Here is a 13,231-nt window from a genome sequence, read left to right as displayed (position 1 = left end):
CCATCAAACGTCTAATCAACGGACATTGGTGAGGTTCATCGCGAACAAAATTCCAAGGGCAAGTTGAACGTGAGGTTTGCTAATACCACACGGCTCTAGTAGATCAGCCGCCCTACATGCTCTCAAATGTCAATGAATACACGCCATTATATCCGATTTCTCCATTAGGTGGGCCCAGACACGTAGATGTCCGGGTCCAAGATTCAATCAGGTTGATTAATCTGGTGGGAGGCTACTTAAGGAAATAATGGACAGCTGAGGAAGCCTTCACCAAGTTCATTTCAACCATCAATTCGCTCGGCACACAGTCGTCCACCTGACGAGTGTCCTATCTTTAACTTTTAGTAGGGGCATCTCCACTGGATCCCACATGATGGACAGCCCGTATGTTGTACATGTGTCCCATATTGCCACATATGCGGATGCCTCTGGCTTCTCAGTGGTGAGTGTGATTTTCGGATAGGGTGCGGATCACCGGATGATTGGTCCCGTTCACCAACGGTGGAGCCCACCGACTATAATTTTCTGTCATTCTGCGAACACCTTTCCGGTGCTCAATTGTCGGAAGCCATTCAGGTGTTTTCCGGTAAGTCCGAACCTGTCGTAGTCTCATTTCATTGCAATAACTTGAGAAACATTGTCAGGTGAAGTTTGTACTGCAGAATAGCGGATGTGAGGGCTCACATTTTAAAAGCTCCTTTTAAGGTATTATATTGTCGACACCCCACTGAAACCATGCATTGTCGAGCGGTCAAAATCTTAAAAATTCTGACAGCACTTCAGATAAATCAAACGTGATCCGATTGTAGTTATTTCAGTTCTATTGAAAACCTTATCAAGCGATATTTTCAAGGAGTCTAAAATAGTCGAAAACAAATAATTGGTGAAATTGCAGACAACTGATTTCATATATTGAACAGTTATACTTTTAACAAATCAAATAAAGTTCGATCGAATTAATTCTAGTCTTGTTAAGAAGCTTATATCATTATCTTTCAAATGAGACTAAGATTACCAAAAATGGATGGACAAAATCAAAATATAATCATTTAAACAGTTTGTAGAAAAATACAAAAACGAATCATTATGTTTCATATATATATATATATATATATATATATAGTTTCGACAAGAAACGAAAAGTATTTCGTTTAAGGATTTATCATTCAATAATAACAAAGAAAATAAAAGAACATTCATCATCATAGATTTTATTAATTCTGAGTTTCAATTACATCCTCGTATCTCCCTTAATTCTGAAACAAAGTACAATGAATCTGTGCAATAAAAGAAAGGAGAAGCAGTTCAATGGCAATTTCGGCAACATTCTGGGTCATATCATTCATGTCTCCATAGGAGATGAGTTGCGCGGATCTTCCCCTCTTATGCATCTTCCTTCATTAATATGATAAGGGAGTGTTAGAACTCTCGAAGTACTTGAAATGACCTGGGAACTTATAAAAAATCAACAAAATGTTGCCCTCATAGAGTACCCGCGGGCCTGTGCAACTCGTTAGGAGTAGCTCGACCTGATCTTCTTCACACACACACACACACACACACACACACACACACACACTCTCTCTCTCTCTCTCTCTCTCTCTCTCCAGTACCTGTCAGAGGCACTGATCTACTGGACATCCGATCCTCAAATAAGGGGGGTAAGGGGGTATTTATAGGCTTCTGCACGTGTGGGCCATCAAATCCCGTGCTGTGGACCCCACTTTGCACCACTTTGCAAACTCCAATCTGATCGTCCCTTCGAGGAGTTGCACGGGTTGGCGCAACTATGAAGAGTTGCGTAGTTTGGCGCAACTCATGTTCAAGCACAACTCGTGCTTCAACGCAACTCATGCTCCGTGCAACTCATGCTCCGCACAACTTGTGCTCCAGCGCAACTCAACCCTTTATATCTTTTTCTTCGGTTTCTTTTTCTCTTTACTTCCATTCTTTCTTCTTCTATTCTTTTCTTCTTTGTCTCTAATATCTTCTCTTTTCTCAAAATCTCGTACAATGAGAATTTTGTACATTTTTTGTGCACCAATAGATGCCCCCTCAATCCTTCTTTGATTTGTATACGAAATCAATTAGAGGATCGATCTTCTTTTGTACAAAAATCCTTTTACGTTGGAAAAGGATTCTTCATGAAAGTATAATTGGTCGCATAACGGAGAAGGATCGCCTGAACGGAGAACTGAAGAGTCGAACCCAAAAGAATCAAGCTTAGATGAATTGAGCTCGAATGAATTACGACTGAAGGATGACTAAATAATCGCGCTTGAACGGAAGATTGAATGATCTCACTTGAACGGAAGACTAAATGATCACGTTTGAACATAATACTAAATGATCGCGCTTGAACAGAATACTGAATGATCGCGCTTGGACGGAAGACTGAATGATCGCGCTTGAACGGAAGACTGAATGCCCCCAGTCAGAAGCACCAAGTGAATGTTTCAATAGCGAAGATAATGCAGCAACAAAAGTACTTTATCTTCATAGCGGTCAATCAGTTAGAATGTCTTTATACGAACAGAGCTACAATTGCATCCTCTACAGTTTTGACTCTCTTATTCGCACAATTCTCTTTTCATCGAAACTTGCCACTGTAACAGTTGTGGCGACTCCATATTTGAGTAACTTAATAAGAGAACTGTCTTTCAATATTGCTCCTACTGCAACAATCTCTTTGATCAACTCAGCGACTCTTTCTTTGAACTCCGTGGCTATGGAATTGTTCTTTAATGCTACTCCTACTACAACAATCTCTTCGACTGTCTCCTTTATTCATGGTCTGCATAATCCAAGATTTCGAATGGTAATCTTTCCTGCCACATTAATCGGAATTAGTATCTCAAGATATCATAACTTTTCAATTTAGTTTCATGAAGTATTGATAATTGTGAAATAAATTAAAAGCTTTTAGAATGATTGTAATATTTGCAATATGACAATGATTTGGTCATTCCATCTTTGTGCTTATTTAGCGTGCTCTGCATTGCATTTGTTGCATTCTTTGCTCATTATATCGTGCTTTCAGAGATGTCATTTTCATCTCTAAAAGTTCAACCGCTGAGTCTTTTCTAGTTTGTATTCCTTGACATTTCTTTATAGGCTGGTTAGGAGTGTATTTTCCTTGAACCTTTGTTGATTCAGAAAAATAGAGAACACTTCTTTTCATTTACTAGTTTTTCGGAGGATATAGAAGTTATCGATAATGATTCCATCTCTTTTAGCGAACATTCATTCCTTATCTCCATCAGGTTCATTACTCTTTCATTGGAAGAAGGTAATAAGTTCTGGTGAGAACCATATTATCCCAGTCGATTTGCCCATCAATTTGATTTCGATCAGACAGTACCGGAGACTTGCAATATCATGACTAGAACAGTGAGAAGTTATGGCATTGGACCATATAACTAGGCTTTGATATGGAGGCAACTTTTGAATGTCAATACTGGATCTTGCTTCATAATTCCTAGCTATAACTATTTAGTCCATAGTTCTTATTGCTGGATACGTTGGTGGGTTCACCAATGTTATTTGGTGTGCAATTATTATCCAGTAGACTGTGCCGTACATATTCTTCCACCGCATGTAAGAAATTATCAGAAAGACCAAAGTATAGGTTACTTTGAAGAGACAGATTATCCGCATGTAAGAAATTATCAAAAAGACCAAGGTATAGGTTACTTTGAAGAGACAAATTATGCCCCCCTGTCCAGGTCAACTTTGCATAAGGATTTCTTTGGAAGATAATACTTGCGAAGAAAAGCATGCTGCTACTAATGAAAGATGGATAACACTCAGCGTTCCTTTAAGGAATTTAAAGAATACATCTGAGTCATCAGACCGCCTAGAAGAAAATGATAATTCTTTGCTATTTTATTCTCTGCCGCCTTTAAGCATTTTGTGAGATAATATTTCTTCATCATCAAGAAGGCAAGAGACAGAAAGACGTCGCGACTCTTGTCAGAAGGATAAATATACTTTTGTCTGAATATATTTTTATTGGACATGACTTGACATGACTGGACTGGACACTTTCACATACAGTTTAAGCTCTTGAGTAGTTGGAGCAATCACAATTTAGGCTCGTAAGTAGTTGGAGTGATCACAGTTTAGGGTCGTAAATAGTTGGAGCAAGGTCTTATGCGAATGACCTCTGTAACTCTCTAGAGTTCACTAGGCTTATCGCGGATGGGGAGTTCACAAACCGCGATCTAAGAGAGGGGCCCAGTGAAGCTACCGGGGCAGTGAACATGGTAGGTTTTACGCATAGGGTTGGCCATAGTAACTCACTAGAGTTCATGGGGCACACAAGGATATATTCGAGTACCAAATCCAGGGCCGCCAGTCCATCAATGAGGGGTCATCTTGCTTCAGAGACCCATCCCTATGTGTTACTACTTAAATCAAGCCAGGGATTTGGGGAGTCATCTTGCTTCAGAGACTCACTTTTTCTTCGTCTGTACGGTTAGACCCATTCACTAGAGGGCATTTTCTTGCCAACCCTTGTGACACTGTCAGAAACTTTATAGACGGCATAGGTCTTATGTGATTGCTTCATTAACTACCTGTATGGGTGCACGTGATGTTCTTTACGGGCTTTTTAAGGCAACATGCTTTTCACTGCTGCCCAAATAATCTCACGTATCGTCATCGCCAATGATGATAATTCTTATACGTAGTCGGCTTCATATGCTCAGCTCTGCTACCGTAGATGATAGATTGCCATCGTTGTCGTAAGACATATATGTGGTTGGCTTTATAAACTTATTTCACTGCCATTGATGATAGATCTCCATATTCCATTGCCATAGATGATAGATCGTCATTGCCAATGATATTTATATGCAACTGGCTTTATAGGTCCTGCTAAAGGTAATAAATCAAAATTGATATATCACCTCATGCCGATGATATGAAACAAAATTTTATAGTTACAATAGTGTATCAGCTTGGTGGTACTATTAATTTCGATAAATTTAGATAATAAAATGGCCTTCGTGTTGGCAATATAACGATAGTGAGGACTGCTTTTGATGATTTGATGGTAATCATTGGTGCTTTTCGTTTGGCGATAATCGTTGGCGCTTTTCATTTAGCAATAATCATTGGCGCTTGAACTTGATATGCTAGAAAATCTGCCTTTTATTCAGAATGATGAAGAATACATGGCATTTGCCTTTTGAGGCTCTTCCGTTATTCTGCTTGTCTTACCCCCTTTTGATTTGGAAGTATTATGCTGATAATCTTCAAAATCAAAACTGTGATCATCTTCAAGGATAACAGTTTTGATGAACTGGGCATTGACAGGTGTATATACCGATAAGAATTTACTTCCCCAAGGAATATGCTTGTCTTATGGCTTCACGTTCCTTTCTTATTTAATGTCTTCCTTATGACAATTTCACCATCATCAATCATCTTTTGTAGAATATTCTTTAAGACAAAGCAATTCACAATTCGATGTCTAAGAAAACAATGATAATAGCAGTAATCATTCTCTCTTATTTTCTTCATTTCCTTTGGACGTTTTGGCCATAATAGTTTGATTTTCCCTTAAGCCAATAATAGATTCATCATGGGAAGCATATCATCTTCTTCGAATGTACACTTTTCGCAGTTCTTGACTTATTTAAATCTTTTCTTTACTTTCTCTGTTATATAATGTTCACTTTTCGCAGTCTTGAATTATCTAAATCTTTTCTTTACTTTCTCCATTGTATAACTGCTCGTATTTCCTTCATCAGAGTTTCCTTATTCAACTTGATAATTCTTCCTTTCTTTTTCTTCCTTGACAGTATCAATCAAAATCTTTTTAGAATCTTGAAACAACTGGCTCATATAAAAATTGAACACCTTCATACTGAGCTTTTCTAGATTGCAAGCTTTTACAATCAGATCTTGAAAGATTTGTATATTCAGACTGATAAGACCCATTGCAATATCTGGTTTTATGCATTCCATACACAACTTAACATGTTCTCTTTTTTTACTAGTTGTTACGTGATGCCCCTAGTATCCTCCATCGATCGATGAATTCATTGACTGGTTCATCTTGTCTTTGGCAGATAGAAGCTAAAACACCTGTACTGATTTCTTCGGTAAATGACCCATGAAGCTGTGAATAATAATAATGAATGTTTCTAATGAAACTTGCTGTAGGAGATGTAGAAAATGGTGATTTTCTTATCATAACAGCTTTCCCTTTATCTTTCCATATCTTTGACGGATCCCTTGCGGACACCATATTTATAGTTACTTTTCTGTCTTGCTTCTCATCCTTTTTTTTTAATTACTATCTCACCTTGCTTTATCATTTTCTATAATATATCTTCAATGTTAAGCAGTCTTCCGTGGGATGCCCAGAAAATGATGATAACAACAATAATTCTTTTCTTTCATCATCTCAACTTCCTCTAGATATTTAGGCTGAGGTAACTTGATAGTTCCAGTAGCTCGTAATTGCTCCATCATCGGCAAAACATATTCCTTTTTGAAGATATATCCTTTGTAAGAGTCATATAATCGAGGTCGTTTATCATTTACACGACCCTTGTAACGATCCAAGTCTTCTCTTCTCCTTGTTTCTCTTCTGTTGTGAGATATGTTGATGCTTATGAGTCTAAATGCAATTCCTGTTTTCATAGAGTTTAGGCACATATTCACTTGTTCCTTTTCTTCGGATAACTGTCTACATGAAGCTATTCTCCCAAAGTTTTCTATCTATTAATGAATTTCTATATTTCTCCACGAGTTATGACTTCGGCGATGACTCAAGACTTGTCACTTTCAGTCAATACGGGTTGATTTTTACTACATTTAAGCTTTGTGGGTGGAGCATGGAGCTTTATATTGGAGCTTTATTGCTGATTTGCCCCCTTTTGATTGGGTGGAATTTTCTCTATGAATCTTCATAATAAAAAATATTTTACCTTTCGGCTATAGCAATAACTCGATTGCCATAATACTCTTGGGCTTGAGCATTATCATATAATAGTTCAGCCGTAGTAATGATACCGATTCCAATGTTCGCCTGATCCGATTTTCCTGGAAGATATCAACATGATGCTTACAAGTCTTTCAATAGACTAACAAATTCGTTATCTGATTCATCTTTCTCATTGGCAAGTAGAGACTAATTTAGTCAAACTGAATTCTCTAGTCTCATCTATCTTTAATCGTAACTGCTTCAACTTTCTCTGGTATTCTTTGTGGCGATGGTTGTGTATTGTCGATGCAATTTTGTGCAAATCCTTTTAGGTATAAAGTAAACAATCACATTAGTCGGGATAAAAGCCATTGTAGTTGTGTAAGGACGGAATAACTACAATTCAAAACTGAGTATCAATTATTTTAATTAAATAAAATCGTACTTTGTTTTAGAGATGAAGGGGAGGATGTTCCCATTGAGAGTCACCATTTTGGCGTCTATTCGACGACAAACAATGATGAAAATTCTCTAAATATTTTCTAAGTTATCATTGAATAATAATCAATCCCCAGTAGAGTTGCCATTTTGTTTCGACAAGAAACGAAAAGTATTTCATTTGGGGATTTATCATTTAATAATAACAAAGAAAATAGAAGAACATTCATCATCATAGATTTTATTAATTCTAAGTTTAAATTATGTCCTCGTATCTCCCTTGATTCTGAAATAAAGTACAATGAATCTGTGCAATGAAATAAAGGAGAAGAAGTTCAATGGTAATTTCGGCAGCATTCTAGCTCATATCATTCATGTCTCCATAGGAGATGAGTTGCACGGATCTTCCCCTTGCATGGGATCTTTTAAAAAATCAACAGGATGTTGCCCTCATAGAGTACCTGTGCAACTCATCCATGAGTTGCACGAGCAGAGGATTTGCGCGGGTCCGCGTAACTCACAAGGAGTAGCGCGGCCTGGCCTTCTTCACACACACACACACACTCTCTCTCTCTCTCTCTCTCTCTCTCTCTCTTCTCTCTCCAATACCTGTCAGAGACACTTGTCTTCCAGACATCTAATTCTCAAATGAGGGGGGAAGGGAGTATTTATAGGCTTCCGCACGTGTGGGCCCTTGAATCCCATATTGTGGACCCCACTTCGAACCACTTCGTAAACTCTAATTTGATCGTCCCTTCGAGGAGTTGCGTGGGTCGGTGCAACTATGATGAGTATCGCAGTCTGACATAATTCACGTTCCAGCGCAACTCGTGCTCCAGCGCAACTCATGCTCCGCGAACTCGTGATCCAGTGCAACTCAAGCCTTTATATCTTTTGCTTCGGTTTCTTTTTCTCTTTACTTCCTTTCTTTCTTCTTCTAGACTTTTCTTCTTTGTCTCTGATATCTTCTCTTCTCTCAAAATCTCTTCTTCATTACTTATAGTTCTCCACAATGTGCAATGAGAACTTTGTACATTTTTTGTGCACCAACATATATATATATATATATAAAGATTTATTATAAAATAAATATATATATATATAATAGTCATCATTACCTTTTAACTTATATATAATATATAATATATTATACATTAAAATATTTATTACAAGTACGACATATATTACTTTATAATTCAAACGTCGGCACCCACAACGCAATCCAACGAGCTACGCCTGTTGATAGCAAATTATTGTTATCAATACTTATATAAGGGGCTTGTTGCCGAATAGAGAGGGAGCAATGGAGGAAAGTGCGACAGAGAGGGAGAGTGAAAGAAAAAGAAATAGAGAGTGAAAGAGTAAAAAAATAGAGAATAAAGAAAGATGGAAAAACACAGAGAGGGTCCAAGGATTGGAGTTCACCTTGAGGTGTTTCTTGATGTACCTTAAAGATTTCCAATATGCTGACATGCCGCCCGATATAAGGGACAAACAATTCCATTAAAGAAGTCACTGAAACTAAGAGTTGTCTACCACAATTTACGCGTAATCCACTCTACACATTACCAGTGCATTAACTACATTTATATTTCCTTCTATCTCATTCTGCATTATTTTTCCTCTTTCAATTTCTCTTACTTATTTGCCTATCCAGAATCTTAAATCCTGTAAAGCAAGGCTAATTGGTATTTCACCTTATTTACTGTATTTTAATTTTATTTTCCTAGCAAGTGTTTTTTAGCTCCAAGAAGTAACGCTAGTTTGCATTTCATTTTACTTGCTACTGGTTACTTTATTTACCTACCCGGGGCCACTTGACTCTATGATGTATGGTTAGATAGTTTATTTTTCTCATTTTCTCCTACCCAGCCCATATGGTTTATGCGAAGCATGACCAAATATAAAAGTATCGAAATTCTGTTTGATCCTAAAAAACTATAAAATCTTGTGAAATAGAGATCGCACATTATACATGCGGAAAATTGTGCTTAATCACTTCCATTTCGGTCACCGAGGCCCTTACTCAGAATCTACAATCATAGACTAATCGTGGTAGTAACTGGACTTAGGGAATTGCGAGATTTCCCGACCCTAAGCGATTCTATGATTTCTAGCCAGCTGTAGATCTTGAGTTTTATTTGGCTAGTGAGAACTTTAAATCAAATGCATATTTACACCCAAGTCAATAATATAATTTGGCTAGACTAAAAAATTAATACCAAAGCTAAGGAAGTGAGGGTGAAATTGCGGTTTACACCACTGATACTAAAGAGGGAATATGAGGCAATGTCCTAGGGTGTGAATAGGACTTTTCAATTATTTCTGCCTATTTGAAAAACTTGATTGCCTATCTTAAATGATCATTCAATTTTAAAGGTAGTAAGGCAATACAACTCTAATGGCTTCCAAGTTAGTTAGAGGATCCAATCACAAAGGCTATTAAAGATATAAAAATATAACACCTAGCCTAGTGTTGTGAGCTTTGTGTGTGGAATGTTCTTCCTATAAATGAATAACATTCATCTAATCATGTAACAAATTTAAACATTTAAGCAGATATAAGCATGATTTAAACAGATGCACAAATGAACATTCCAAACACAAGCATTTATAGTGGTTCGGGTACGTGCCTACTCCACTCCCGGCATCCATAGTCAATCCCAGAGTGCATCGGATTTCACTATCAAAGGTTTTAAACAGGTTCACCTATAACCTTTACGGTCCTACACTAAGGAGACAAATTTATGTGCTCTGCAAGAGTAAAGGTCCTACACATAGAACCCACGTTTAGACCCACTGGTTAAGGTCGCACACAAGGCACCTCAAGTTTAGGCCCACCAGCCAAGGTCTCACACAAGGAAACTACTTTTACGACCCCCCGGCCAAGGTCCCACATTAGGAACCTAATCAAGTTTGTTGATAGCAAACTCTTAGCCTCAATCCTACACGAAGAAAGAGACTAAACTTTAAACTCTTAACTCTTAACTATGACACTTACTTGTTAAATTGAGTTCACTTTTGTAGTTTGTCTCGGGTTGTTAGATCTTCGCGCTCTCGAGCTTGAATCAGCTTCCCTGTGCTCCCCCGATCACGTAGTTTGGATTTGCTTGTTGGCTCGGCTTGACGATCAAGAACCTTGCATAAGATGTACCTAAAAGTGACCAAGGTTATGGGAGCTGATTGAATCTCCTATCTAGGATAATGAGTGAATTTCCTAAGAGATTCAACCTATGGATGCTCTAGAGTATTAAAGAACCAAGGATATTCTTATTATTTTGGTCTTTGTACTCTAGAGAAGGCACGAGTTCACGTTCTTCATTAATTAGGATCTTTGAATGCTCATAAGAGTGAAGGATCACAATAAAGAGAACATGAACTCATATGGATAGAGTCTAAGTAGGTTAAGATAAGCTTAGGATACACTAGAGACTCTTTGGTGCCTATTTCCACTATTTTTGTAAGTTTTTGCAAGCCATATTTATAGGAAAAAGGTTCCAACGTATATAAAATGGATATAAAATGGCTAGTTTATGGTGTTACCGAAGTTAAGTTTAGTATCATCAAACTTGCTTCGGTGGTACCGAAATATCATTCGGTAGTACCGAATTTATCCCTCGAGTTACTGACCAAAATTTGTCTATTTTGGTGGCACCAAAATTTGTCTATTTTGGTGGCACCAAAATTTGTCTATTTTGGTCGTCAGTGGCTATCGGTGTCACCGAATTACCCAGTCGGTGATACTGAATTACATGTGTGAGGTTGCTGGACAGTTTTGAGTCCCTTCGGTAACACCGAAGGTATCTTTGATGGTACCAAAGGTGACATTTGATGACACCTTCTTCCTACCGAAGGTGGACAGATTTTACTGTTTTTGTCCTTTTGATCATTCAACAAGTTGGGTTTTCCTTATGCCAATACTATAGGATAAACTATGGACTTGGGATTGACTTGAAATAAATGACCTAAGTAGATATTTTCTATTTGGGTTGGGATCATCTATTTGAAAAGTTATGATCGCAGAAGCTGTTCTTTGTCTTCAATGTGGCTTTAATGCTTTTGATCTAGTTGCGTCATTGGTCTTCACTTGCCAAGAAATCATCCGACTATAAGAAACAACTAATCACGTAATTGACAAACATGGGTGCAAATAAGTGCACTAACAATCTCCCCCATTGTCAATTACCTGACAAAAATAACTTAACCTACGACTATGTCATGGTCCATACTAATGAGATACTAAAACAAAAATAATTACATATCACACATATAGATTTACAACTCAGGACTTGATATGTAAAACAGAATCATGCTGCTCCCCCTTAGTGTTTATCATATATAACTTGCAATAAGAGAAATAAATACTTTCTATAAGAAACAACATCGTTTTGGTGGGTAGGTTTCTTCTCCCACTTTTTATCAGTGTTGAGGGTCAAATATTACATATTGGACCCTATTTATTACTTGATTTTATGAACATGATAATTGTCATGCCCCAAACTCGGAAACCGGGCTTATAAAATTTTCAATCACCGAATCCGGTGCCGACAGCCTCTGTAGTACCCCATTCTCGGCTTCCAACGTCCATACGCCAGATTCATATCCTGGGATCCTACAAGGAGGATTATTTTTACGTAAATTTGTTTCATAACAAGCATAACCACAAGTTTACCCAAATCACAAAGATATCATCATCATCACATATCCACTAAAATAAACATTTGAATACAATGCTAAAAGGGAAATACATATATCAAAAATCAAAGCTCTAAAAGTCCGTTGCATGCTCCAAACTCAACGCTATTGCGACCTAACACAACCTGTATGCATTATCGTGTATAAGCTTATAGAAAGCTTAGAGGGTTGTGTAAGTGTGTACAATGCACGTGCTAAGCATATAGATATCAGAGTAAGCGAAAATAATAGCGATCCAAAAATCGTACAATATCAGAGTAATGCGGAAACATGCTAGTAAGTCCATAAATACCACCAGTCTTATCCAGGCTACGCGATGCAAAAACATAATAAACCAATATCATATACTGAGGAAGCAATGTAGATCAGCTATGAATGCGTAGACATAGTAAGACAAATATCAAATACCAAGTTCACGAATACCAACAACCTTATCTAGGCCATGTAATATAGAAGCATAGTAAAGTAAGTGTTATGTGCTGAGGATGCAATGTAATATGCAATGTGAATGAAATGACCAAGCTGGAGTGTGAAGTCAGGATGATAGTACGTAGTTTCGCAGGCTACAGGGTCCACCACAAGGGACTTCTATCCAAACCAGTCCCATACCTAAATTTAGATAGTCAGACTTAATGTGGTAAACTCCTAATCTCAGGTTAGTCACGCGCCCCAACTGAAATCCTGACCATTGCGAAGGTACACGTAACAAATAGTTGTGGACCACCAGCCCGAGTGGATAGTGAATGAATGAATGAATGAGTATGCAACTCTTGCTCAATAAGTCTACATAACAATACCATACATTTCTAGGATTATCACCAGGGTCTAGTACACTTTACATGAAATCGCTGCCCACTGGACGCGCAACCATGCAAGTGGAAGAGACCTCACTATTCGCCTGGCCAGTAGTCAACCAATATTTACCTGGCACATCGATAGTGGACCCAATCATGAGCTGGTCAAACTCAGCTTAGCTATGCCCACTACCCTCGAAGGGGTAAGGCCACACCCCCTCCCAACCGATCACGACACAGTGGTAGTCGCGGCCTACTGGTAGACGGTCCTTATGCGTACATATATATATCCACTCAGTTTCGACGTTGGGGCATCCTCTGGTACCAAGAGGGTTTAGGGATTTTCACCCAGGGCCATCTATGGCGG

The 13,231-nt window shown here is 38.0% G+C and overlaps 1 pseudogene; it reads left to right on the top strand.

The window, feature by feature from the left end:
• The window catches only part of LOC131249627 (uncharacterized), a 147,983-nt pseudogene that overhangs the window by 72,204 nt on the left and 62,548 nt on the right, over positions 1-13,231 (top strand).

The sequence above is a fragment of the Magnolia sinica genome, chromosome 6 (genome assembly GCF_029962835.1).
Source record: "Magnolia sinica isolate HGM2019 chromosome 6, MsV1, whole genome shotgun sequence".
Classification (NCBI taxonomy): Eukaryota; Viridiplantae; Streptophyta; class Magnoliopsida; order Magnoliales; family Magnoliaceae; genus Magnolia; species Magnolia sinica.
Note: the sequence above shows the minus strand (reverse complement) of the source record. Positions and strands in the feature narration are given on the sequence as shown.